Raw genomic sequence first — 15414 nt, 5'->3', positions numbered from 1 at the left:
CAAAAATGATAATGAGGCTGAGTCAGCACGACTGTGTGAGTGTGTGCATGTAACACACGCTTTGTTATATAAATTATGTGTAGATATTAACTGTTGAGGACAGGTTAATGTCTCTTTTCCAGGAGAGGTTCACTTTGTTTAATGGAGACATGAAAGGACTGCTAAAAGGCTTTAGTAGACACTGGTCCAGGAGTTTGGGGCATTCGGTCTCTGTTTCTAGTTTTAGTTTAACACTGGATAGGGATTTATGAGCTATGCTGCAAAAACAAACACTAATGCTAAATGTGACCATAAATACCCATGAAACAGAGAAATCACTGGAAAAATAGCTGCACAAATACCACAAAATTATAAACAGTTAGTTCAAAAATGCAAAATTACTAAAACAGAAACAAGTGAAAATGTTGCTTTGAAGAGGGAAAGTCTTGATGCATGCTCAATCATCCAGGAAAGGAAATCCCAGAAGGTTGATTCTGTCCATCTGGACGTTTTCAGTGGGAGGAACATTTCATCACTCGTCCAAGTGACTTCTTCAGTCTCAGCTGACTGCAGGTTTCCCAACCTTATAAACAGTACATTTGCACAATAACTGATACTAGCACCACTGAATGAACAATGGGCTGGGAGGTCAGGTCCTTGATCATTAATATGCAAATTGAAAGGGGAAACTTACTCCCAAGAGACACAAAAATACTACAAAGATTATATTAATTTGAAAGACAAACGTTTGCCACAGAGAAACACAAAAAGAACAAAAAGTTTCTACAAAAACACATAAAATTACTCCAAAAAAGACTAAAAGATACTACAAGGAGACATAAAATTACTGCAAAATGGAAAAAGGTTTCAATAAAGAGATTCAAAATTCCTCCAAAAACACAGTTTGCATGTTCTCCCCCTGTTTCCTGGGTTCTCTCCGGGTACTCTGGCTTCCTCCCACAGTCCAAACACATTAGTGTTAGTGGGGTTAGGTTAACTGATAAGCCCTGCGTCAGATTGGTGACCTGTCCAGGGTGCACCGGGCCTCTCACCCTGCGGTAGCAGGGATGGGCTCCAGTCCCTGTGACCCTGACAAGGATAAGTGGAAGAGAATGGGTGGCCAAAATTACTCCAACAAGTCAAAAACAGGCACAAAATTACTCTGAAAATATTTTTTTTAAAGTTCCTGAAAAGAAAGGGACACAAAATTAGAATAAAAAGGTTTAAAAAAATGTGCCATAAAGAGAGAAAATTACTACAAATACACAAACTTTCCACAAAGAGACAGCAAATTAGTAGGAAAAGTTAGTTGTTTTTAAAGTTTCTACAAAGTGAGAGAACATTAGTGTAAACAGATATAAAACAGACAGTGTCTACAGGGTCTGGACAGGACAACATGGCTAAGTTTGGATAGCGCTTTACTTTAGCATTCTGCCCCGTCACACTGAAGCCTGGACCCCAGATATCTTCACAGTGGCAGTATGCTGTTTTCAGCATCAGTGAGCTGTAGTTTTATCAGCACAGACAGCAACAATACAACAATACAACACAGCCACACAATGAGAGCAACCACATGTGGAGGACGGGTTTGTGTGTACGTGTGCTTTGACTCTGGGACTGCTGCCCATGAAGTCTCATTAATTTCATGGCAACAGGCCCACTGGACTACAGACAGAGAGCTAAACCTTCTGCTGATGAAGCTGTGTTCAAACACCAGCAGACAAAACTGTTCCACTGTGCTTCTCTGGTGCTGGCTGCTTCCACGGTGTTTGTTGGTTTTTGTAAGGACCCGTTTTACACCAGGTTTTTCCCCAGCCATCATTTTTTTTAAGTCCGCTTTTTTTTTTTCTTTTTTCTATACACAAATCCCGTGTTCAGAGCCAAACTGGGCACCAACCAAAGAACGTCACAATAGATATATATTTTTAGGAGCACACAGAAGTGATTCAAGAACATGTCTAAAATTTTCTCAAAGTGAAACCAGACCTGTCAAAAAAGTGCACAGTCACAGCTGTTTATATGCTGCTGCAAAATTGGTATCGTTGTTTGTTTTTGCTTTATTTTCTGTCAAATATAAACTGTTGCAGTGCTGGATATTAATATGAAACATGAACAAAGTTGCCGTGGCAATAATAAGATCATCTCAGGCACACAGCTGTAGCTGTGAGCGCAGAAGTCTTTGTTTGCAAGCAGCAGCCAATCAAAAGAAAACTGGCTTAAAAGGGGAGGAACTAAAATTGTTTTTTCAGACTGAGGCGCTGCACCAAGGCCCAACATCTGCAAATCATGAAAAGCTACTCTGATGGAAATCCAATGAGAATATAAGGAGAAAAAAGTGAATCCGAGTATTTTGTAGAGTTGGTTACTCCAGGGTCTTCAACTGTGTGTTTAATTTTACGTCATAATTCAGACTTCAAAGTTATCACTGAGCCATGACTGCGCCAAGGACTAAGTCATGTGACACTAGCCACAAAATCGTAGCAAGCCTTAAAATGCAGGGGTAAAAAGGGCAGACCTGCTAATATACGATGCTAATAGCAGACTAATAAAAACATTAATTTCACTCACCAAAACTGAAACATGGACGTCTTAAGCAATCAAACCACACACCAAATCATTTTATTTGTCAATTAATTTAATTAAATTGTGCAAAAAACACCAGCTGCCTGTGTCTGCATGCCCAGATATCTCCAGATGAGTGACTTAAAAAAGAAAATCACCCACCATAAAAACAACAATGAAAAAGACGCCACAAACATATGTTATGAAGGTACTTTTTGTAAGTATGCTATACAAACTAAACCAGGATGTTTTCAGGTCGGTGGTCATCTCTGTAGTAAGAAATATGAAGCTGATTTGATTGGTTGGTTTGAGCTCCTCCAGTGTATGACTCCATTCTGTCCAAAACCTCTCAGTTAAAAGCCAACTTATTAGCAATGTCTTACTGGTGGGGCAGAAGGTTCCAGATTATTCAAAAATTGTTCTACTTGCACATTCTTCCACTCACCAAAACTGAAGCACAACCTTCCTGTACCTAACGAGCTTCAATATTAATGAGATAATTCCATTAAAAATGCTCCAAAAGGCACCATAAACATGTTGGACAGCTTTACCAGCTACAGCTGCCTGTGACGGGATACCTGCCAGTGGATGTGGCCACAACCTGAAATATATTCAGCCGTCCTTGTTTTAAAAAAGAAGAATCTTTCTAAATCTGTGTGTACCAGCAGGTGTCACCAACACTGAACCCTCTGATGCTTCAGTCAAATCTGGACACGTATGACTGAGCTCATGTTGTGTCTGAGCTTGAGAGGTGACATCATGGTGGTGGTGAGGTCATACAGTAGATATTACTGATGGCGGCAGTCACTGTGCCAACATAGAATATTCTATTACAGGGTGTGTGCGTGTCCACTCAGCTCTCTCATCTTTAATAGATGCCATCTCTTCCACTCGAAGAGTTCCTGCCGTCTCGCCTCCATCAGACACATCTGAGGACTCTAACCTGAAACGCTGCTTTCGTGAAATTTAAAAACATCTCTGAGGATTATTGTGTTTGTTGTTCAGTTCTGTGATCCTGAAGCTTTCACAGGGAATGTTGATGCCATTTCTCATTCGGTTTTAGTTAATTGAATGAGTCATTCAAACACGAGCTTCTTCCTCAGCACTGTTGCCGTACAGTAAGAGGTTCGAGGGTTCGATATCGTTACCTTCACGTTCTCTGTGTGTCTGCGTAGGGTTCCCCTAAAAGCTTCATCAAAGACATGGTAGCATAATTCTCAGAGGATTAACTGTATGTGGGCTTTTATTTTGAAGATTTGCTGGAGTCTGTGTTTTGTTCCTGTGTCTGACTTTCTGGGTTCCTCGGCTGCTTCTGCACAGCTTATGCAAAACATAATCCCACCACTATTTTAAGGAACAAGGAGTGCAGAGCTGCTTCTGAAACGTGCTGTGAAGCATGTGCTGGAAATGCAGGCGTGCATATTGAGTGGGTGCAGTCAACTCTGGAACACGTCACAAGTGCACCGGATATATTCCTGTGGGTACAACTCTCTGTTTCTATTTATGACGCTTAGTCACACAGACCTAGAGACTAGTCGGCAACCCTCTGACAACCTCCGGTCGCTAAGGTAAAACGTAGATTCCAGTTGATTGCTGGAGGTTGTTGCCTGTCGTTTTTTTTTTTTTTTTTGACAAAACCAACGTGTTTCAAAAGCTAAAACTTTTATTTTGAAGGAGAACAGTCTTCCTTTTCACTTTGTGTCACACTCCTCACAGTTTCTCGACTGCTAAGCGAGTAATTGGCGAGTATTTGCAGTCACATGTTGTGACTGGTTTGTGGCCATATCCCAATGGTTTGGTCCCATCGGGGAAAATCTCCCAATAGCCTGAACGTCATTTTGCCCTTTTCTGACTGCTTAACGTGACCAGTGATGATACAGGAATGAGTCAATGGACGTCTCAGAATTTATTTATATCACGCCAACTAAAGAGAATACACTCTCGAGCCAGTTTTATTGTGAGGTAAAGATCCGAAATTATTACAGAGAGAACTCCAATGATCAAATGTTCCCATATGAGCAGTGCTTGGGAGAGCTGGGGAGAAAGAACGCTCTTTGAAGAGGAAGAGGCGTTTGGGAGAACTGGGCTCTGAACTCATCCAGCTGGGGGGTGAGGGGAAAGAGACGAGACGAAAAGATGGGGCATAAAGAGACTGAAATCAATCAAACTGGGGGCTGGTTCCAGAGAAGAGGGGCCCAATAGCTGAAGGCTCTGCCTCCCATTCTACAGGGTGGGCCATTTATATGGATACACCGTAATAACATGGGAATGGTTGGTGATATTAAAGTCCTGTTTGTGGCACATTAGTATATGTGAGGGGGCAAACTCCTCAAGATGGGTGGTGACCATGGTGGCCATTTAGAAGTCGGCCATCTTGGATACAACTTTTGTTTTTTCAATAGGAAGAGGGCCATGTGACACATCAAACTTATTGGTAATGTCACAAGAACAACAATGGTGTGTTTGGTTTCAACGTAACTTTATTCTTTCATGAGTTATTTACAAGTTTCTCTTTGTTCACAGCCATTAATTAATTCTTCGATCTTAAATATGATCAACCTATCTCTAATGATCGGCTATGTAGCACAGGCCTTCAAGCTGGCTGTAGTTAAACCTTTACTCAAAAAGCCATCTCTAGACCCAGCAGTCTTAGCTAATTATAGGCCAATCTCCAACCTTCCTTTCATATCAAAAATCCTTGAAAGAGTAGTTGTCAAACAGCTAACAGATCATCTGCAGAGGAATGGTTTATTTGAAGAGTTTCAGTCAGGTTTCAGAGCTCAGCACAGCACAGAAACAGCTTTAGTGAAGGTTACAAATGATCTTCTTATGGCCTCTGACAGTGGACTCATCTCTGTGCTTGTCCTGCTAGACCTCAGTGCAGCGTTCGATACTGTCGACCATAATATCCTATTAGAGCGATTAGAACATGCTGTAGGTATTACAGGTACTGCACTGCAGTGGTTTGTATCATATCTATCTAATAGACTCCAGTTTGTGCATGTAAATGGAGAGTCCTCTTCACACACTGAGGTTAATTATGGAGTTCCACAGGGTTCAGTGCTAGGACCAATTCTGTTTACATTATACATGCTTCCCTTAGGCAGCATCATTAGAAGACATAGCATACATTTTCACTGCTATGCAGATGACACCCAGCTCTATCTGTCCATGAAGCCAGATGACACACACCAATTAATTAAACTGCAGGAATGTCTTAAAGACATAAAGACCTGGATGGCCGCTAACTTTCTGCTTCTTAATTCAGATAAAACTGAGGTTATTGTACTCGGCCCTGAAAATCTTAGAATTATGGTATCTAACCAGATTCTTACTCTGGATGGCATTACCTTGGCCTCCAGTAACGCGGTGAGGAACCTTGGAGTCATTTTTGACCAGGACATGTCCTTCAACGCACATATTAAACAAATATGTAAGACTGCTTTCTTCCATTTGCGCAACATCTCTAAAGTTAGAAATATCCTGTCTCAGAGTGACGCTGAAAAACTAGTTCATGCATTTATTACTTCCAGGCTGGACTATTGTAATTCATTATTATCAGGAAGTCCTAAAAACTCCCTGAAAAGCCTTCAACTAATCCAAAATGCTGCAGCAAGAGTCCTGACAGGGACTAGAAAGAGAGAGCATATTTCTCCTGTTTTGGCTTCCCTTCATTGGCTTCCTGTTAAATCCAGAATTGAATTCAAAATCCTGCTCCTCACATACAAGGTCTTAAATAATCAGGCCCCATGTTATCTTAATGACCTTGTAGTACCATATCACCCTATTAGAGCGCTTCGCTCTTGCTCTGCAGGCCTACTTGTTGTTCCTAGAGTATTTAAAAGTAGAATGGGAGGCAGAGCCTTCAGTTTTCAGGCCCCTCTTCTGTGGAACCAGCTTCCAGTTTGGATTCGGGAGACAGACACTATCTCTACTTTTAAGATTAGGCTTAAAACTTTCCTTTTTGCTAAAGCATATAGTTAGGGCTGGACCAGGTGACCCTGAATCCTCCCTTAGTTATGCTGCAATAGACGTAGGCTGCCGGGGGATTCCCATGATGCATTGAGTTTTTCCTTTCCAGTCACCTTTCTCACTCACTATGTATTAATAGACCTCTCTGCATTGAATCATATCTGTTATTAACCTCTGTCTCTCTTCCACAGCATGTCTTTATCCTGTCTTCCTTCTCTCACCCCAACCGGTCGCAGCAGATGGCCGCCCCTCCCTGAGCCTGGTTCTGCCGGAGGTTTCTTCCTGTTAAAAGGGAGTTTTTCCTTCCCACTGTCGCCAAAGTGCTTGCTCATAGGGGGTCATATGATTGTTGGGTTTTTCTCTGTATCTATGAAGCGCCTTGAGGCGACTTTTGTTGTGATTTGGCGCTATATAAATAAAATTGAATTGAATTGAATTGACATGTCGAAGAGGTTAACACGTGAGGAGCGGATCGAAATTGTGTTGATATCTGGTGAACGCAGTAACCGGGTCATTGCAGCAGATTTCAATGCAAGACACCCAACAAGACCACCCATCTCCCATGCTACAGTTAGCAAACTGCTTGCTAAGTTTCGTGAAACTGGTTCAGTGTTGGATTTGCCAAAATGTGGACGCAAGAAAACTGTCACTAATGAAGAAACATCAGTGGCTGTCCTAGCTTCATTCAGCAAGAGCCCACAGTGTAGCACTTGCCGCATGTCACTGGAGAGTGGCATTAGTCGAACATCCCTTTGGCGGATATTAGCTACTCACAAATGGCACCCTTACAAACTCCAGCTACTGCAGCATCTCAACGAGGATGACCCAGGTCGGTGCACAGAATTTGCAGAATGGGCAAAACAAAAGTTGGAACAGGACCCTCAGTTCACGCACAAGATTTTGTTCAGTGAGGCAAACTTTTATGTGAATGGTGAAGTTAACAAACAAAACCACCGCTATTGGTCTGACACTAACCCACATTGGATGGATCCCTCCAAGACTGTTGGAACAACAAAAGTGATGGTTTGGTGTGGTATATGGGGTACAACGATAGTGGGTCCATTCTTCATCAATGGAAACCTCAAGGCCACTGGATATTTGAAATTGCTACATGATGATGCGTTTCCCTCTTTATGCACTGAAGCTGGCACGTCCCCTGAGTTTTTCCAGCAAGATGGTGCACCACCACATTATGGGTGCCAGGTCCGAGCATTCCTAGATGAACAGTTTCCTGGAAAGTGGATTGGTCGTCATGGGCCAGTTGAATGGCCCCCAAGGTCTCCCGATCTGACCCCCTTAGACTTTTATCTTTGGGGTCATCTGAAGGCAGTTGTCTATGGTGTGAAGATACGAGATGTGCAGCACCTGAAACCACGGATACTGGATGCCTGTGCTGGCATTTCTCCTGCGGTGTTGCTATCAGTGTGTGAAGAGTGGGAGAAGAGGGTTGCATTGACAATCCAACACAATGGGCAGCACATTGAACACATTTTATAAGTGGTCAGAAACTTGTAAATAACTCATGAAAGAATAAAGTTACGTTGAAACCAAGCACACCATTGTTGTTCTTGTGACATTACCAATAAGTTTGATGTGTCACATGGCCCTCTTCCTATTGAAAAAACAAAAGTTGTATCCAAGATGGCCGACTTCTAAATGGCCACCATGGTCACCACCCATCTTGAGGAGTTTGCCCCCTCACATATACTAATGTGCCACAAACAGGACTTTAATATCACCAACCATTCCCATGTTATTACGGTGTATCCATATAAATGGCCCACCCTGTACTTTTAGAAACTCTAGGAAGCACAAGTGAGCCTGCAGCCTGAGTGGGAAGTGCTGTGTTGTGATTATACTGTGAGGTCTTTAAGATACGATGGGGCCTGGTCACTCGGGGCTTGTTGAGGCTCCGGACAGGAGCAGCTAGTTCACAGGAAAACAAGATCATTCGGCTCTTTGTGTTGCCCCGGAGCCACCTGTCAGCTTACAGAGAATCTTTCCTGTCAGATTTTGCTCCTGTAAATCAAAAACAGACTTGAGTCTAATCGGGTTTACAGCGAATGGCTGAACAGAGCGTCAGTTAACCACAGACCCAATTTAATTCCGTTATGGAAGCTAATAATGTGAGTGAAGTCATCCATAACAGCCGGGAGTGATATTTCTCAGATGTCTCTAGTGATGTTGAGGTCATTTATTGTTTTGTTTTTTTTAATATTTTTTATTTATTTTATTTTGCTGTGTTATAAGTGAACGCCCTTCTCTGTGTCTGACGTGTTGTGACTTTTATTGTGAAATCCCAGAGAGGCTGCAAATAGTCCTAATGAGCCGCAGAGGTTAAAACACCTAGCAACAGCCGGGAAGCTTTTGCATCATTTATGATAGGTTCTGAGCTGGTCACATGATGCTACGTGTCATATTTAATGAATGAAGTCTGGCCATCATATTAAATCTTCAAGTTTACAGCAGAAGGAACTCAGTCTAAAGTGTTTTTATATGGCCAGCTGTCTCGTGACCGCTTCTTCTTTTGAAATATAAATGAAAGGCATTAACACCTGAGCACCAGAAGGATGCTCGGGTTTGCCTTTTTCCTTCTTATAGCTTGAAAACAAAGATTATCTGGCATTTGATGAAAAGTTCACAAAATGATTTCTAACAATGTCGGGAAGATTAAACAAAATGTACCAAGAAAAGTCTTTAAAACCCTCAAAGGTACCGTCAGTTATTATATAGAAAAAAAATGTTGCTCTCATTAATGTACATTGATTAGAGTGTAGTTACATCTTCCAAAAAACTGATATGTTCTTATAAACTTAGGCGTTGGCACCAGTTTGTGGAAGTCGCCATGCTGAGCCGCCATCTTGAATACAGTGGCTGTAATGGGCTTCGCCCTTCCACCTAATCGCATTCATGTATGTAGTACACCGTATAAGTTACTTTTATTTTAAAGATCACAAAGAGCTCTTTTAATTTATAAATAAAAGTGTAACATTTGGACGTTAGATTTTTACCTAATTTTGCTTTTTTATGAAGCCAGCAGGACAACGGCAGGATTCTCCGCGAGGTCTCCAGTCTGGTTATAAGATCCATGATCCATTATCCATAAGCCAAAGTCCTGTACAGGAAAACCAGGAATGAGAATTGTAAAACATTTTGCATATAAAGGAATATATTACACGTAAGGGTCAAAGGTCATACTCAGCCAGTCAGTGCTGTTCCTTCACCTGTCACAGCAGTATAATCATCCGTCTTCTCCTGTTAATCTGGAACATAAGGAGTTAATCTGTGACTCACAGCATCTCATTCATAACCGAGACCATCAAAGACTTTTCTTCATCCTGTAATCCCTCGCTGTTACTAATCCCTGTCTTCTCCGCTCTTCTCCATCTTCCTTTATTTCCAGTTTTCATCATTTATTCCTTTTCTGCGGGATCCTTAATCTGCTTCTCGCTCCGCTCACATCGCCATATTCCCTCTCTCTCTCCTCGCTCTGCGTTGGCTTCTTTCGTCTTCTGTATTTTTATACCCCTCATTTCTGTGCGTCTCCATTTCCTTTATCTCGTCTCAGAGTACTGAAAGTAACAAACCATCAGGCTTTCAGAAAATGATCACAAAATTATTTGGGAGATGCTGGTTTGGACTGACATGTTTTCCCTGATGAAACCCACCTGCTTCTCTTGTCTTCCCGTCAGCAGTTGGTCTGCATCTCCACATGTACAGTAACTCTTTCTAACAGGGATGGATTATTTCCCCGTAGTCCTTCTGCAGAGCAGCAGGATTCACACAGGGAGAGCTAACCGTTCCTGACGTGCTGTTTGTGGTTGTTTCCTGCTTTTGTGGCATGTTGAATTATATTTTGTTTTGCGAGTTTGTGGTAAGCAAACGACTGAAAAATGAAGCCAAAGCCTCAATGCCAAAAACCTGCAGCTCCTCTAATGGCCACTAGAGGCTCTCTGGAAAGTGAATCAGCCATGAAACTACCTGCTGTAGAAATCACTTTTGATCTCTTACTACTAACAAATTTGCAGGGATTTCCTTTAATAAGTATCTGAGTTTTTTTAAGGCTTAACGTTTCTGGTGTCGTTGACGGGTGTACCTACACTGCTTCACCTCCACTGACTTCAGTCACTGAACCTTTGTGCTGTTTCTCCCTTATGGAGAATTTTTTTTATCAAATTATCTGACGAATTATGTGACTTGATGTAGGGTTCGAGAAGTCTGTGCTTCAGTTTTGGTGATAAAAGTCTTGTATTTTATTAGTCTGTTGCTCAGCCCTGATTGGCAGATATCTATACAGTTTAGTTTATGGAAGCTGCTCTCCGTAGCAGAGCCAAACTATTTACTTATTTATGTATTTGATTTGCATATGGCTGTAGGCCAAATATTCTTGGTGTTTTTTCTTGCTCCTATGTGCAAAGCAGGGCTGAATTCTATAAGCAGAGGACATATATGAGGTTATATGATATATTATCTGATTAAACAAAAATCTGGAATCTTTTTGCTGAAAGCTAGTTGCAGTCTGAGCAGGCTGTTGTGCCCATGTGTAAAAATGCTTCTGCAAAATAAAGAAATAAAAATGTGTGGTAGCTGCTGTGCCACACATTGAACCATGGTCTTGGGGAGGTAGGCTGTTGTTTCTCTCTCTGTGTAGCTCTGGGCACTTTCATGTCTGGCACCAGCTTTGAGTGGGTCAGCTCTGCGTTCACCCCCACACACCTGCAGGTTGTTTCCAATTGTGTGGCTGTGTATTTAGGAGCCAGCTCTGGTGATGGATCTCCACCTGATCGTTATTTCCACCACGGGCAATTTGGCTCCGTTCTTCATCCTCGTTTCCCCAAAGTTGCTTGTCGTCTCCTCTGCAGAGCTTCGTACCCAAAGACTCACTCTTACCTGTTCTATCTCAGTCGCAGATTCTGTCAGCAGTTTCTTTGTATCCCTGTGGGAAACTTTCCTGTCACTGGAGACTCACCTGTCCACCCACTGTCCACCACCCGCACCAGAAGACTCTGTCAGCCCTTTTGCAAATACCCCTATTATTGTATCTCTGCAAAGTAAGGCTAACAAACACACTAATCAAAGCAGCCATTCATACTTCTCCACTTACCTGTACTGACTCCCTTCCTCTCCCTCCACAGACCCTCTCAGACCTGCGGTGCTGTCTTTTGTTCCTGCCTGCTCCAGTCCCTGTTATTTACTTCACTCATGTAAACACTGTAAACCTGCTTTTCACTGTCTGAGTCTGCATCCTGGGATTATTTAAAAAAGGGCAATCATGACAATCAGGATGTTTGTATGTTTTACCTGTCAGTCCAACCAAACACAATATAAACCATTACAGAGAAATCTGAGGGGGATTTCTGAGAATCTAAAAACGCCTAAAGAGCATCTGAAACTTGGCTCACTGTGTCCGTAACATGAATGATCATGGAGTCTGTTCAGTGCTCTGATAGCAAAGATGAGCAGAGGTACCGGTCGTGTCAGCACTGTGGACCGAGCCGTTATTGGAGTTGTAAAGTTGTGTTTAAATCATAATTTGGGGCAAAACTTTTATATTTTTTGAAGCACTGGCCTCTGAAAATAAAGTTATTTCTTTGTCCCTCTCATTTCACTATGGGCTTCCAAATAAATGCCTGGATTTGTTCCAAGATGGCTGCCTAGCTGTGAGACTTGCTTCCAGCAGGACTTTGCTCTGGCTCCAACAGACCAACATGGCTGAGGCCAGAAGGCGAATGTTGAGGCTTCAAAATGTGGAGCCCAGAAACCAGTGGGGCCATCATGTGTGGTTACATCATTATCTCCATCTTTATCTTTCTGATCATTTTCTAGAATATCTTCTCCTCCTTTCATCCTTTCACGCCCCCTCGTCTTATTTGCTACTTTCCTTTTCCTTCATCCTTCTCTCCTGTCCAGAGTCCATTTTTTCTTCCTCCTCTTGCCTATATTTCACTAATCGTTTTATCCATGCAGCATGACTCTCACTCTCTCTCTCATGCACACACACATGCACACAGCAGAAGGACACATTACCCCCTGTATGAACCGACTCAGCTCTGCCAGGATCAGGGGGGCTGCACAGTGCTGATAACACTCTCTCTCTCTGGAGACTTCAGCCGTCTCTGGTTTCATGTTGCGGCCGATCGATGAGTCTGAAGAATATTTCTGTCAGAACGCACGAAGACTTAAAGACAGAACCAACAATGAGATGGCGAATACGATGAAGCATGCACAGCAGTTAGACGTGATGTGTGTCGAGACGGAGGCCGAAGCCTGAAAGACCTCAGAGGATCAGAGTCTGCTTCACGTCTGCTGGTGTCAGTTTATCAAACACGATCCAGCATCGTGGGAAGTGCTGCCAGCGCCCCCTGCAGGCTGAAGGCTTCAGCTCATCTGAAACTGGACACATCTCAGTCCCTTCAGCTGAACCTCACTCTGCTTTTTTTCATATAAGCATTGTTCCAGATTATCTTCAACTGCTTTCTTAATATTGTTTCCATTTCATGCATCATGCTGAGAGTTACAAAGAGAAAAAATGGTGTAAGCTCCCCTACAGTCTGCAAAAAACATAGCTTTTCACAAGTGTTTGTGTTGTTCTGTAAAATATATAAGTAGCAAGGTCCTAAATCTGTTAAAGTTTAGACAACATTAGTATCTGAAACAGTAAATCCTGTCAGCGGTGATGCAGGGTTAACAGTTTGGATAGGTTGTTGCTATAGTTTGACTGAGATGAGACAGTAAGAGCTTTGCATCTTGCAGGACTTAAATACCAAAGTACCTGTTCAGCTCCTGCAGCCACGGTTGGACCCGAGTGCAGACACAGACCACAGGAAGAGCTAAAAGGTTTATTAACAACATAGAGATTTTGCTGTAAAGATCATTTCAGGGCTCCTCTCAGAAGTGGAGAAGAGAGGGCTGCAAATTTAACAGGTGAGTGAGCAGGAAGCAGGTAAGTGATCTGGTTTTGAATGAAAGTCCAATTAATTCCAAACAGGTGCTGAGACAGTCCAACTGAGCTGTGAGAGAGCACACCAATAGCTTCTTGGAAAAGGAGACAAGCTGAATACCAAGAAACTAGACCAAGAGGAAGAACTAAGTGAGCCTGATGTAACCGCTGAGACGGCTGTATGATCAGGTAAAGCTGGAGACGACTAGTGCTGCAAGTGATCTGCAGATGTGTATCAATGAATTGCACAGCACCATGCGGAGACTGGCCCTCTCAGCGATCTCCATCATCAGGCCGGAGACTTTATTGCAATTTATAGTTTGTGCAGTTCACCTGGTAACAACCCTAACAGGGTTTAAGGTTAGGCCTTGGTTTTGCTTTAGCAACATGCTAAACAGGCTAATAACCTTTAAATTAAAGAAGAAGAAGAAGAAGAAGCCATCTTTCATTTTTCCATTTCGTGTTCAAAACAGGACAAGACTCTTACCTCTATCTAAAAGTTATGCCCTTTACATTTTTACATAATATGGTGCCATTTTTGGAGCATTTCAAATTGCTTTACATCAATACAACCATTAGATCCCATATTTTAATAATATTCATTGATTAACACCACAGTTACAACATAAACTGCTAAAATTCACTATAAAGGGGTAAAAGGGGGCTGATATGGATGGCTGAATGATCAATACCCCCCACTCCTATGGTGCATGAGTTCAGCAAAGGTCCTCACAAAGATATAAGCACAAACCTTTGTGTGTGTGTTCACTATAATGACTTATTAATCTGTCCATCGCTCATCCGCTCGCTTTAGCCACTTTTAAGATACTGCACTTTCAGTCGGGTTTCAATTGGCTGTTTAGAAAAAGCCATCATCCAATGAAGCATGCTGCTGCCTCTGTGTGTTTCTACTCCACCCGACAACTGAAGGAAACCTTTTAAAGAGTTTAATGTGTGATTTAGGATGTCTGAGCTGGGGTGAGGAGTAGAAGTAGGGAGGGGGAAGAAAACCAGAGCGAGAAGAAGAAGAAGAGAGAGTGGTGGAAAATTCTAAAAACAGACAGAGAGGGAGATAAACAGTCTTTATGAGCGCTGACATTTTTATGAAGCAGAGTGAGTGTGTGTGCATGTGGTCTTGTTTTTCTGTTTTTATGGAGTCTGAGATTGTGTGTGTGTGTGTGTGTGTGTGTGTGTGTGTGTGTGTGTGTGTGTGTGTGTGTGTGTGTGTGTGTGCGCGCACGCACTCTGCTGCCCTCAACAGCTACTGGCTGGTACAGCAGCAGAGGTACTTTTTGTAAATTCCTGTTTAAAAATAAATGATAATTTCAAACATCAACAGAATGTAACAACCAGTTAATATCATTTCATGTCCCAATAGATCTGAATATGAATTAAAAACAGGCCCATGCTAGCTTTCATGCAATACCAATGTGTACCACAAGAGGGCGCAGCAAGTCTATGTAAGCATTATTAAATTAGTGAATTGAGCACATCTTCATTTATAATGTGGACCTGGCAAAGACAAAGCTGCTCAAACAAGTCACACATCCACTAGTAAAATTACAAAAACTGCATAATTACGTCAAATCTTAGTGCAGCATATGCAGAAACATGTACAAAAAATGTCTAGCAAGGTTTATGTGTTGTTGTTGTTTTATTTTATTTATTATTTGTTAAGACAAGATAAGATAACTCTTTACTGTCATTGCACAGTCATACATAGTACAATGGTACAATGAAATTGGAAAACTGTCCCACGTCAGCAATACGTACAACACAACATGACACGACACAACATGACACCGTAACTTAACTTAGTGTCCTGGGTGTGTACAGTCCCGTACAAAGCTGCGTGCCCTCTTGAGACAGCGAGTGTTGTACAGGTCCTTCAAAGAGGGAAGAGGATGTCCAGTGATTTTTTGGGCCATATTAATGACCCTCTGAAGTGCAAAGGTGAAAAA

General features: G+C 42.1%; 1 long non-coding RNA gene across 1 annotated transcript; it reads right to left on the bottom strand.

The window, feature by feature from the left end:
• Positions 1-928: 928 nt before the first annotated feature.
• Positions 929-13900, bottom strand: LOC120728037. The gene is made up of 3 exons (XR_005694631.1): positions 9738-13900; positions 9525-9628; positions 929-1068 (listed from the first exon to the last, which is right to left on the bottom strand). It is a non-coding gene; the product is annotated as an uncharacterized LOC120728037 (long non-coding RNA).
• Positions 13901-15414: the final 1514 nt, after the last annotated feature.

The sequence above is a fragment of the Simochromis diagramma genome, unplaced genomic scaffold, assembly GCF_900408965.1.
Source record: "Simochromis diagramma unplaced genomic scaffold, fSimDia1.1 OVJJ01000308.1, whole genome shotgun sequence".
In the NCBI taxonomy this organism is placed as follows: domain Eukaryota; kingdom Metazoa; phylum Chordata; class Actinopteri; order Cichliformes; family Cichlidae; genus Simochromis; species Simochromis diagramma.
Note: the sequence above shows the minus strand (reverse complement) of the source record. Positions and strands in the feature narration are given on the sequence as shown.